Here is an 11,714-nt window from a genome sequence, read left to right on the forward strand (position 1 = left end):
ATCCTATGGAGACAGCCGAAGAACACTTTTTGGTTCTAGATAGTGCCTTTTTTGTAAGTGTTAAAGGCATCTATAATTACATTGAAATGTTGAAGCCCAAAGACAGCCATAACAACAGAATCTACAAAAAAAGGAAAGTGGACACCATTATTCTGGTGTCATCCACCTAATTCAGACTGAATATGAACTATAAAACATATTCATACACAGTAAGATCCTTCCATCCATGAGATGGTATAGTCAAAAAGCAAAGAAGCATGAGAGTTGAACTACGGAGGAGGTAGACTATATTGAGGCATGGCAGGCAGGCAGGCGAGGAGACACTGATGATTTATGGCACTGCTATCATTGGACTACAGGGAATTGATCCATGGGATATGGATCTAACGAACAGGAGCTCAAACTAATTAGGACAAGATGTGGGAATATCCCATTATAGTTCCTATAGAAGAGTGGGAAACTGAGAACCGAATCAAAGCATAAGAATTAACACACCCAATCAAGGTACATTTGGATGCCGCAATATTCTTAGGCTATACAGTACCGTATTAAGTTCTAATGATGGTCAAATGAGCCCTGTGTAGGAGCAGAGCATTGAATGCATGTGGAAATTCATCTTTCTGGAAGCTTCTGAGAAGAAATGTGAAGCCCCGTAGGTCTTTCTAATTGAAGATTTGGATTTGTGGATGTTAGTGAGCAGAAACCTCATCACTCCCATTTTCTTTCTGGCCTTTCCCTCTCATTTCCTAATGTCTGCACGAAGGCCCTCTTATACAGTCTTAGAGGACTCTTATTTTCCTCAGTTCTTGCTGTTAAACAGGCCAGAACAGGGTTGTCAAATGTCCATAATATCCATGATGTCCAGATCAAAGTCCAGCTGTAAGTATGTTGAGAACATAAAAGCAGTACCTAAAGACCAATTGGTTAACTAGATGTGGCTCTGTGCTTCTCAACAGTTTTTACCCCCAAGCCATAAGACTCCTGAACAGGTAATCAAATGGCTAGACGGGCTATCTGCATTGTGTTTCGCCACCCACCACCCGCCACCCCCTCTTTTACGCTATTGCTACACTCTGTTCATCATATATGCATAGTCACGTTAACCATATCTACATGTACATACTACCTCAATCAGCCTGACTAACCGGTGTCTGTATGTAGCCTCGCTACTTTTATAGCCTCGCTACTCTAAATAGCCTCGCTACTGTTTTTCACTGTCTTTTTACATTCTTTTTTGACATTGTCCTCACAGTTACACCCATTCTTTGTGTCATTGTTCTATTTCACACTCTCATTCCTCCACTATACACTACAATGCTCCCAAATGGAATGGGAGGTAAATCGTGTTTATGTTCATGCTGCTATGAGATAGAATATCAACATTTCTGTGTCACTATGTTAACAACCAGAAACATTATATTGGAAATAGTGGAAATATGCGTTGTGTTTGAATTTATTTCTAAACCAAAGATCAGACGTCCTAGTAGGGTGTCACAGCTGGATATCTCTCCCTGTCTTTCACACATTTCCTCTCATATGACAGTCCCTCAGAGTGACTTCATAAACAGGCTTTAGTCGTAGCTGGCGTTCTGACAGCAGAGCAACTCTACAAATAAGCTCAGCTCACATAAGAGATGTGGCTAATGGGAATAGGTGTTAATCTGATCCTGAAGCCATCCCTTTTACAAATGGCTTGATTCCAGGTGCGATTAACGTGTGTCCCTGGCTGAGGCATAAAAAATAAAAATATAAGAGACTAAAATTGATTGAAGGGGATTGAGTATCAATAAACTGATGTGAAATCACTGGATTGATGCACTGTGAGCTCTGGGCCAAGAGTGTCAGAGGTCGTAAAGCTACACAATCAGTGGAGCTGTCAGAAGTAAGTGGCTGAATATACTATCTTCCCAGCAATCGATGGACTGGTTCAGCCAGCAATCACCTCCCAGGACCATTGTTATTGGTCCTTGTTAGGCTTGGCCCTGCGGCTTGTGTGTCATATCTTATCATTTCACATTTATGTGGATCAGTTTATCAAAACAGAGATATGCCATAGTCCCCTTTGGTAAACCAGATGTCCTCAAATAATTTTGTAACATTCCATACTTACTGGGCTTGCTGTTGTGTACTGTGCACTACAAGTATCCGACCTCCGCTTTCTCTTACAAAAACCAAGACTGAGGGCTTCAAATGGTTATTCTCCATGGATATTTAACGTCAGCACATTTACATGGTATGTTCAGCTGATCAAGACAAATTGTGTTTGAGTAGCTGTACATACAGTACCTAGCATACATTTCAAATATTAATATTTAATTTGACCAAATCTGCATGTTTCCAACAGCAAGAGAGCCGCCTCACACTGTAATTGCCTCTGGGTCCCTTAGAACTATAGAAAAAGGAGAACTCAAGACTCCTTAACTACCTGACTATGTGTTTATATGGATACATTATGCATAATGTGCTCCCACACAAAATGAATCATCTGTAATAACTGTAGCATGTGCACCAAAATGGATTCTGGAGTTCATTTAAGACTTGAGTCTGAATTTAGTACAGTAGGTGAAATGTTGCACAGTAGCAAGTTGCATATTATCTTGAATTATATCTCCGTTGGAACATAATAACCCTTTAGATGTTTAGATACATGTAGCGTAATACAATTCATGGTTTAAAGCGTTCTAGGCCAACTTATTGACAGCAATAATGGATTTCCAAAGTTAAATAAGTAAAACAAGTGTGATTGATAATAATCTGTGATTGATAATAATCTATTAATCAACCCCATTATTTACAAAACAACAACTTTGATTAACACTGCAATGCTGACCAAGCCACTCCAATCTATGATATACATGTAAATTGCTACTAAAATACCTACTGGCCAATGCAGGTCAGAACATGACCGAGCTGGGCAGCAGCTGATGACGTCCCCATGCCTTCTTTATACCCACGGGCAGTGCTGGCCCTAGTGCCACCTTGGGCCAGTAGATAAGGCTCCACCTCCATGGTGTCTCAGTGGCATGGTAGTTCTCCTGGGGACGGTGAGAGAAGGCCATTCACTTCCCAGCACAGCACCTCTCCACAGAGGCTGATTACAATAGCCACATGCCTTTAATGAAATACAGCAAGCAATTACTCTTCTTTACTGACACAAACTAGGACACAGCCTGTTTGTATGAGATGTAGGGTATGTAGTAGTCTATGTGGTATTTTGACTGTAGGGTGTGTAGGGTTGTAGAATCCAGAATATAATCTCTAGTCCTTGAAGGTCAGATGTCCTTCACTGAAAGGGGTTAAAAAGGAAACAGCAAGCAGCTGAACGTGATCGGCATCATATCACATTAAACTACTGAAGAGTGAATGATGGGGAGAGTGACAGAAAGGTGATGATTACAGACAAGGGTTACATGAGCTTGTGTGTTGTACTGTACTTTGTACATTCACTTCCATCCCCCTCAGCATGTGTAATCCAGTGCTCTGTGGAGGCTTATCATGCCCACAGTATCTCCCCTAACAAGCTGTATTTGAGTATTTTAATGTGGCCTTCTAGTCCCTGACAAACCCCAGCCAAATAAAGACCTCATTTTCTACTTCATTCCAACACAATAACTCATGGGTTTTTCAAAGGGCTGGATTTATAGGGAAGGTGATGCACATTGACAGCAGTAATACAGCAGCCCACAGTGGAACATAACCAAGGCGTTACTTTGGGTTACTGTCAAACTAGGACTGTGTCATCACTGCTCAGGAGAGGACATTACCACACATTCACACCTGAACGGGGAAAGAGATACCTAGGCCATTGAGGACTATGGGATCTAAATTGCATGAGTGGATGGACTCATCGTGGCATATCTGTCTGTGATGGACATGTACCTATGTCGTTAAAAAAACACTATCTTGAGAGAAAAAGGGAAAGAAAACACGACCAGACATGTTGACATAAAAAGATGCTTCCCACCTCTCAGTTATTTTCCTTTATCTTTGAGGAACGTCAAAAACATCCCTGGAGTCACCATCGTGATGGACCGAAGTTAATTTGAGGCAAGTAGTAAGGAGTTAAAACCCCACCACACAACTCCCTGCCATCTGTGAGCCTCCAAGCCACAGGGAGATGCCAACTGTTCTCCTTAATTTGGCATGATGGCTCCCTCTGCATAGATCTCAAGAAAAATTATACCAGCAGTAACGTCATAGAGACATGGAACAAAATAGTGCATTTTAATGATAATAAACCATTCCCATCAAAGCCTTAATAGACAATTGTCACGCTTTTAAAACAGTTGCAGTGGATACATAGAACATTCAATCATTATTGGATGAGTCTGAGTCACAGTCCTAAATGTTGTTGATCAAGGTTGTCTGTAAAATGAATGCCTGAGCCAATCATGACCTTCGCCCCCTGCCAACAGAAGTGCTAAAAGCATTTGAGGAGAAAGAAATCTACAGGTAATGTGAGTTGACAGCTCTGGCTCCAGCAGTCCCAGCTCTTTATTTATAGATAACACCGCCTGGAAACCTCTCACCTAACATGTCACAAACTCTTAAACTCTCCAACGCTCCAAATACCCAGCATAAGGTGAGAATGACAATACACATAGAATGTTGCTCAACGGATATTTCGGAAATAGAAAATCGGAGGACATATTTGGCTTAGTAAGTTTATTTGGTTTGCTGATGAAGCTTGTGTGATTTTACATCATGTATTAGTCACAGCAGACACAGACATGGCCAATACAGCCAGTATAATTCTGTCTCCTGTATTGTGGATATACCGTAGTAATTCAGATGGCCAACTTCTACTGGCGAGGTTGGTCTACTGAATGCTTTGGTTGCCTCTCCCACAGACTGGGTAACCATGGAAACCACAGCTCCCACTTTGTCATACTATTTTAAGAAAACTATTTCATCCCATAGATTAGTGCACTGTGCACCACACAACTTCAGCTGCAGGAGGAAATGTGTGGGTGCTGCTCTGTTACAGCAGTTATGTAACTGATATTAACACCAGGAAAGGGGACATTTAGTTTATTGCAAATAATTGGTCTGACCAATTTGTACAGTGGGTCTATAATCAAAATTCAGATTGACATTTCTTTAACATTGTGAATAAACTCTTTTAACATAGAAACCTGAGTTACAAGAGTATGTTTCCTCTACTATAGTTAGATGAACAGAGTGTGTATGAGGTTAAAAACTGGTGAGAGATCTTGCCATAAATAATACATAAATGTCCTTGGGTGTTAGAGCAGTGGATTCTGAACTTGTATAAAACATCTGTTCCCCTCTATTGCCGGTGATAGGGTGAAAACTGTGGGGTCACTAGGGACATTTTGTAAATTTTCCTTACTTTTCTACAACGGTATACTAGGATTTCAGAAGTCAATGTCAAGAGGGAAAATATGGCATTAGTGAGAGATTTTTAAAAAAAAGAGCTGATTAAATCTCTAGCCGAGCCATCACTCAATTTGCTGACAACTAAAATGAACACTTCAATCAAATATGTATACTTTCACCAGGTCCTGTGCTACTGGACTGGACTTGACTGCAATGTCTTGTATCTTTATGGATTAGCTGGGAAGTTATTACAATTTTTAAACCCTGATCAGCCTTAAATAGAAAGACTCCGTAGACTCTGGTTACAGGTATTCATCTCACTTCTCACTACTGAAATGAAAAGCCAGTCCATTTGTGATTGGACAGTGATGTATTGTCTCTACCATACCTTTGGCTGCAGAGGACTTCCCCAGGTGTTGAGTGTAACAGGGTCACATTATTTTCACAACAACACAAATCTGTCCCAAGTGGCACATTATATCAAGGCACAAGGCGAGACCCAAATGCAGACACAGGAGGCAGATGGTTTGAGTCTTACAATGTTTAATAATCCAAAGGGGTAGACAAGAGAATGGTCGTGGACAGGCAAAAGGTCAAAACCAGATCAGAGTCCAGGAGGTACAGAGTGGCAGACAGGCTCATGGTCAAGGCAGGCAGAATGATCAGGCAGGCGGTTACAAAGTCCAGAAACAGGCAAGGGTCAAAACCAGGATGACTAGAACAAGGAGAATGCAAAAAGCAGGCGAACGGGAAAACCGCTGGTTGACTTGGAAACATACAAGACGAACTGACACAGAGAGACAGGAAACACAGGGTTGAATACACTGGGAAAAGCAAGCGACACATGGAGAGGGTAGAGGCAATAACAAGGACAGGTGAAATTGATCAGGGTTTGACGCCCTATACCTTTTGTAGTGCACTACTTCTGACCAGGCTCTTGTCAAAAGTAGTACACTTCATAGAGAATAGGGTGTCATTTGGGATGAACACAGTTAAATGAAGTGGTGAGCTCATTAAACACTCACACAGGCAGACAATAGACAGTAGCTCTGCTCATGTTGAAGATAAACAATCAATAGTGATGCTTCGCCAACTCAACCGCTAAACTCCAGAAAACAGAATGACAAATGACTGATCTATTTATACAGTATATATAGACATTCATTCATTTGCAAACCTTCCTTTGCCAATGAATTATGCATAGAATACATGTATTATTCAGTTTAACAAGAGGAAGATGTGTCAAAGCACAGCAATAACATGTTGTCAAGCATCGTCTCTGCTCAGACCATGTAGACACTTCCAGTAATCAGTTTCTTGAGAACTGATACGTGCACCGATACCTTTCGTTTTGCCAAATGACATGAATATTTTTCCCTATTATGTTGGTCTTAAAGAGTCTCTGAACCCCTCAGCTCCATTACAAATTCTCCATCCAATACTGTGGCTGTAAGTATTTTGCCATATGACTACAGTAGCCCTATATTTTATCACCCGTAGTGTGGCTGTCATCCTATTCTGAGATTTAAAGTATACAATGGCATTGTATTCTCACTGTGTCAGTAAACTGCAGTGTTTGCTGTCTGGAGACAGATGAACATGTGAACATGAAAGGGCAGAGTTATAATTTACAGAGTTTTGAACAGCCTGTTCAAATGGATGAGCAGTTAAGAATGATGTTCCTCTGCCTCCAGCTTCTTTGACCAGGGACCTGAGTGCTTACATCTCTTTCTGGGGGTCCATTTGTGGGCATGTGAGTTTATAGATTTTTTTTTAAAGCCTGAGCAAATAAACAGAGATCATGTTGAGTGGTTGCGTGGGAGACTGAGCTAGTATTGACACAGTTGAAGGTCATGTGACAGAAAGCATGGATTTTTAGATGTGAACATTATGGAAAGAATGGAGCATCACCGTGGAAACTGGGCAAATCTTCTGTTGCCCATTATAGGTTTCTGGGAATAATGGATTGTAGCATGGGGCATGGAGAATGAGCAATATTGATAAATAGAGTAACAAGTAGCTGCTCTGTACTAACCCCATGGTGAACCTTGAATGGAGAGAGACGCTTCCCCTCTTTGTTAGTCACAGCACAACCTACAGTGGCAGTCTGGATCGAAAACAGCTGGTCAAGTAATGGCACTCTCTACATCTCCTCCTGCAGGAGCAGAACAATAATCTCCAGTATCTGACCACAGAGAAGATGACATGGTGAAGGAACAGGAGGTAGCTAAGCATATTGATTAATAAAGGTGGACAGAACAGACAAATTACATTTTTACACAATTGACTTTGCGTAAGCTTCATAAATGGAAAATCCTTCAGGTCTCTGAAACTGCTTTCAAATCAAAGCTGCTGATAAGAGTAAAGGGACTCAGGGATAGGCATAGTGCCCAGAGCCTGCATTAAATATATTGGTGATTCAAAAATGCAGTGGTTTGATTCATCCTTACAGTTGCCATATTCAATTGTTTAATCCATGAAATATTGGAAGATGGAAAAAAGTGTACAATATGGATTGAACAATAGTCCTATAAATCTAATTCAGATTCTCACTAATCATGGAACTCTAATGATAGTGATGTGCCCGGCTCCAGGTTTAAACTGCTACGTGTGGTCTGCGTTCCATAATGATTCAAATAGGCTACATGTCCCTAAATATTGCATAACTTGTAATACGTTAGCCTAATATGATCCAATAATGCTAGCGATCCTCAGGATCAACCACACGAACGTGTGGTAAACTAACGATGCATCTGAATGATGCAAAATGTAAGGAAACTAGCACAAGTCAGTGACCGTTATTAATGTTTGTGGGTATAACTGACGGTGGCTACCGATAGTGTCTAATACTTAACACGATACAAATTGTTTCAAAAACATACAGAAAATGTATGATTCTAGAAATCATAAATCAACTTGGTAGGTTTGGCGCTATATTGTCATTTCCGTAGGACTACAGAAGCCTGTAGCTTGGGTCTCCAAATTTCCTCACAAATGATAAGGCCACCATTTCATAAACTTCACTGTGGAAAAGGTGATATTTTGATATGCTTCAGTTTGCTGCAATATGACTGGTTTCACGTTTGTGTCCTGCAATCATAACTTAAAATAGACATAAAGCAATCCACTTATCCAAATGGATTACTCATTGACCTAACTCTTATCAATTGGTAAATTACAGTGCATGGAGAAAGGTGTTTATCCACTTGGAACCGACAGGTTGCTTGACCGTATAGATCGTTTCATCACGCGTAAAGTTGACAGACATTATGTGAGGACTGAGGACTGAGTGGGTGGCTTAGAGGGTGTCTGATAAATATTCTCTAGACCCAACACCAAGGTGGACAGGGGAAGATGCAGACCCCCACAGTCAGAGAGAGAGAGGTAGTGGGCAGCCATGGGAACACAGTGACAGATACAAAGACCCAGGTAGCTGACATGATTCAAATAGACAGGGTGATGAGTCACCCCTGCAGGGAGTGTCTCAGTATGCCTGACCCAGAGTGGCCCCCCAAACGCTCACTTATTTATGACCCATCCCAGCTATTCCACCGCCTCTAGTAATAGTTTCCCATGACATGCCATCCTTCTCAATGTACCTGGGCTCTTGTGCTCCAATCTCCTTTAAGGATAGACAAAACACATAGGACCTCTATAAATAACTCTACACTAAATTCAGATTTCCCTAATCTTAAACAAATCTTATACAAGCTGACTGTGACCCTCTTTCAAACGTAGTCTTTTCATGACAAAATATTTTTCACTGTAATATGTTTAGTCCATTGTCCAGTGTGTGGAAATATATAATCGCAACATGTAAAGTGTTGGTCCCATGTTTCATGAGTTCAAATAAAAGATCCCAGAAATGTTCCATATGCACAAAACAATTATTTCTGCCAAATTTTGAGCACAAATTTGTTTACATCTCTGTTAGTGAGTATTTCTCCTTTGCCAAGATAATCCATCCATCTGACAGGTATGGCATATCAAGAAGAGGGTTGAACAGCATGATTATTACACAGTTGCACCAAGTGCTGTGGACAATAAAAGGCATTTTAAAATGTGCAGTTTTGTCACACAACATAATGCCACAGTTGTATCAAGTTTTGAGGGAGCATGCAACTGGCATGCTGACTGCAGGAATGTCCACCAGAGAATTGCCAGAGAATTGAACATCGTTTTAGAGAATTTGGCAATACGTCCAACCGGCCTCACAACCCCAGACCACGTGTATGGCGTCATGTGGGCAAGCGGTTTGCTGATGTCAACGTTGTGAACAGAGTGCCCCATGGTGGCGGTGGGGTTATGGTATGGGCAGGAATAAGCTACGGAAAACAAACACAATTGCATTTTATCAATGGCAATTGGAATGCACAGAGATTATGTGATGGCCTATTATCGTGCCATTCATCCACCACTATCACCTCATGTTTCATCAACGATCTGTACAGAATTCCTGGAAGCTGAAAATGTCCCAGTTTTTTCATGGCCTGCATACTCACCAGACATGTCATCCATTGAGCCTGTTTGGGATGCTCTGGATTGACTGTACGACAGCGTGTTCCAGTTCCCGCCAATATCCAGCAACATCGCACAGCCATTAAAGAGGAGTGAGAGAACATTCCACAGGCCACAATCAACATCCTGATCAACTCTATTCGAAGGAGACGTGTCACGCTGCGTGAAGCAAATGGTAGTCACACCAGATACTGACTGGTTGTCTGATCCACGCCCCTACCTTTTCTTTAAGGTATCTGTGACCAACAGATGCCTATCTTTATTCCCAGTGATAGATTAGAGCCTAATTAATTCATTACAATTGACTGATTTCCTTATGTGGAACATAACTCACTGAAATCCTTGAAATTGTTGCATGTAGCATTTATAATTTTGTTCCGAGTATTTTGAGAGCTATCTTACACAGTATTACACATGACAATACGTTCTATTAATGTCTACAATCTTTTATATATGCAGCCTGCCCCCATGACACATCAGGAAGAGCTGCTCTGACAAGGCTGAGCACCTTTAATTTCCGTTTTTATTGAGGCTGATTAGTTCGGGCTGTGAATAAAACCAAGGCCCAGGTGGCAGCGGGGGGACAGGGGTGGCCCCGTCTGTTGGTCTGACGCACTAGACCTAGTCAGGAGAATACACAATGTGGAGACACTGCATCAGGATTTGGCTTGGGTCACCCACATGTTACATCTGGACTGAAAGAGGGCACAGCCCTGTCAAACACCTGGCTTCAATTGCTTTCCTTAAAATATTCACACATCCCCCATAACATTCTACTTTTGGCTGTAGGCCTAAGTGTTTTATCAGATGTGATAAAATGTTATAGTGTTTCCAGTGCGTTGCTGACACGACATTAGCTACTGTATTTAGAGGAATTTATCATACTGATGATCCAGGGGGCACCACATTATTCATGCTGAAAAGCTCTGCTGTCCAAATAAATTCTCACTGGCGCACCTTTAATGAAACTATCAAGTCTCACTACAGAGAGTATAATGAATCTGTGGTCATCCCATTCTCCAGGGTAGGACTCCTACTGCAACACAGCCAGAGATTTGATTACATTCACTGGACTAATAACTCCACAAACTGCATATAAAACTACATTAAGATCAAGCAATCATTGAAATGTATTTTATAAAGCCTTTTTTACATCAGCAGTTATATCAAAGTCCTTATACAGATACCCTGCCTACAACCCCAAAGAGCAAATATTCATAGATGACCAGCAGGGTCAAATAATAATCACAGTGGTTGTCAGTTGGCTTTTCATAGCCGAGCATTCAGAGGTCGAGAGAGAGAGAGAGAGTTGAAACAGCAGGTCCGGGACAAGGTAGCACATCCGGTGAACGGGTCAGGGTTCCATAGCGGCAGGCAGAACACCAGAAACTGGATCAGCAGCACGACCAGGTGGACTGGGGATAGGGATAGCCAGGAGTTGTCAGGCCAGGTAGTCCTGAGGCATGTTCCTTGGGCTCGGGTCCTCTGGGAGATAGAGAGAGGAGAGCGGTGGGAGAATTAGAGGAAGCATACCTAAAATCACACAGGACACCAGATAAGACAGGAGAATTACACCAGATAGGACAGACTGACCATAGACCCCCAGTACATAGACTCTTGCAGAATAGATACTGGGGACTAAGGCTATAATCCCACCCACTTTGCTAAAGCATAGCCCCCACACCACTAAAGGGATATTTTTTATTACATTTTTTTATTTCACCTTTATTTAACCAGGTAGGCTAGTTGAGAACAAGTTCTCATTTACAACTGCGACCTGGCCAAGATAAAGCAAAGCAGTGCGACACAAACAACAACACAGAGTTACACATGGAATAAACAAACATACAGTCAAT

This window comes from Salvelinus fontinalis, chromosome 15 (assembly GCF_029448725.1).
Source record: "Salvelinus fontinalis isolate EN_2023a chromosome 15, ASM2944872v1, whole genome shotgun sequence".
NCBI lineage: Eukaryota > Metazoa > Chordata > Actinopteri > Salmoniformes > Salmonidae > Salvelinus > Salvelinus fontinalis.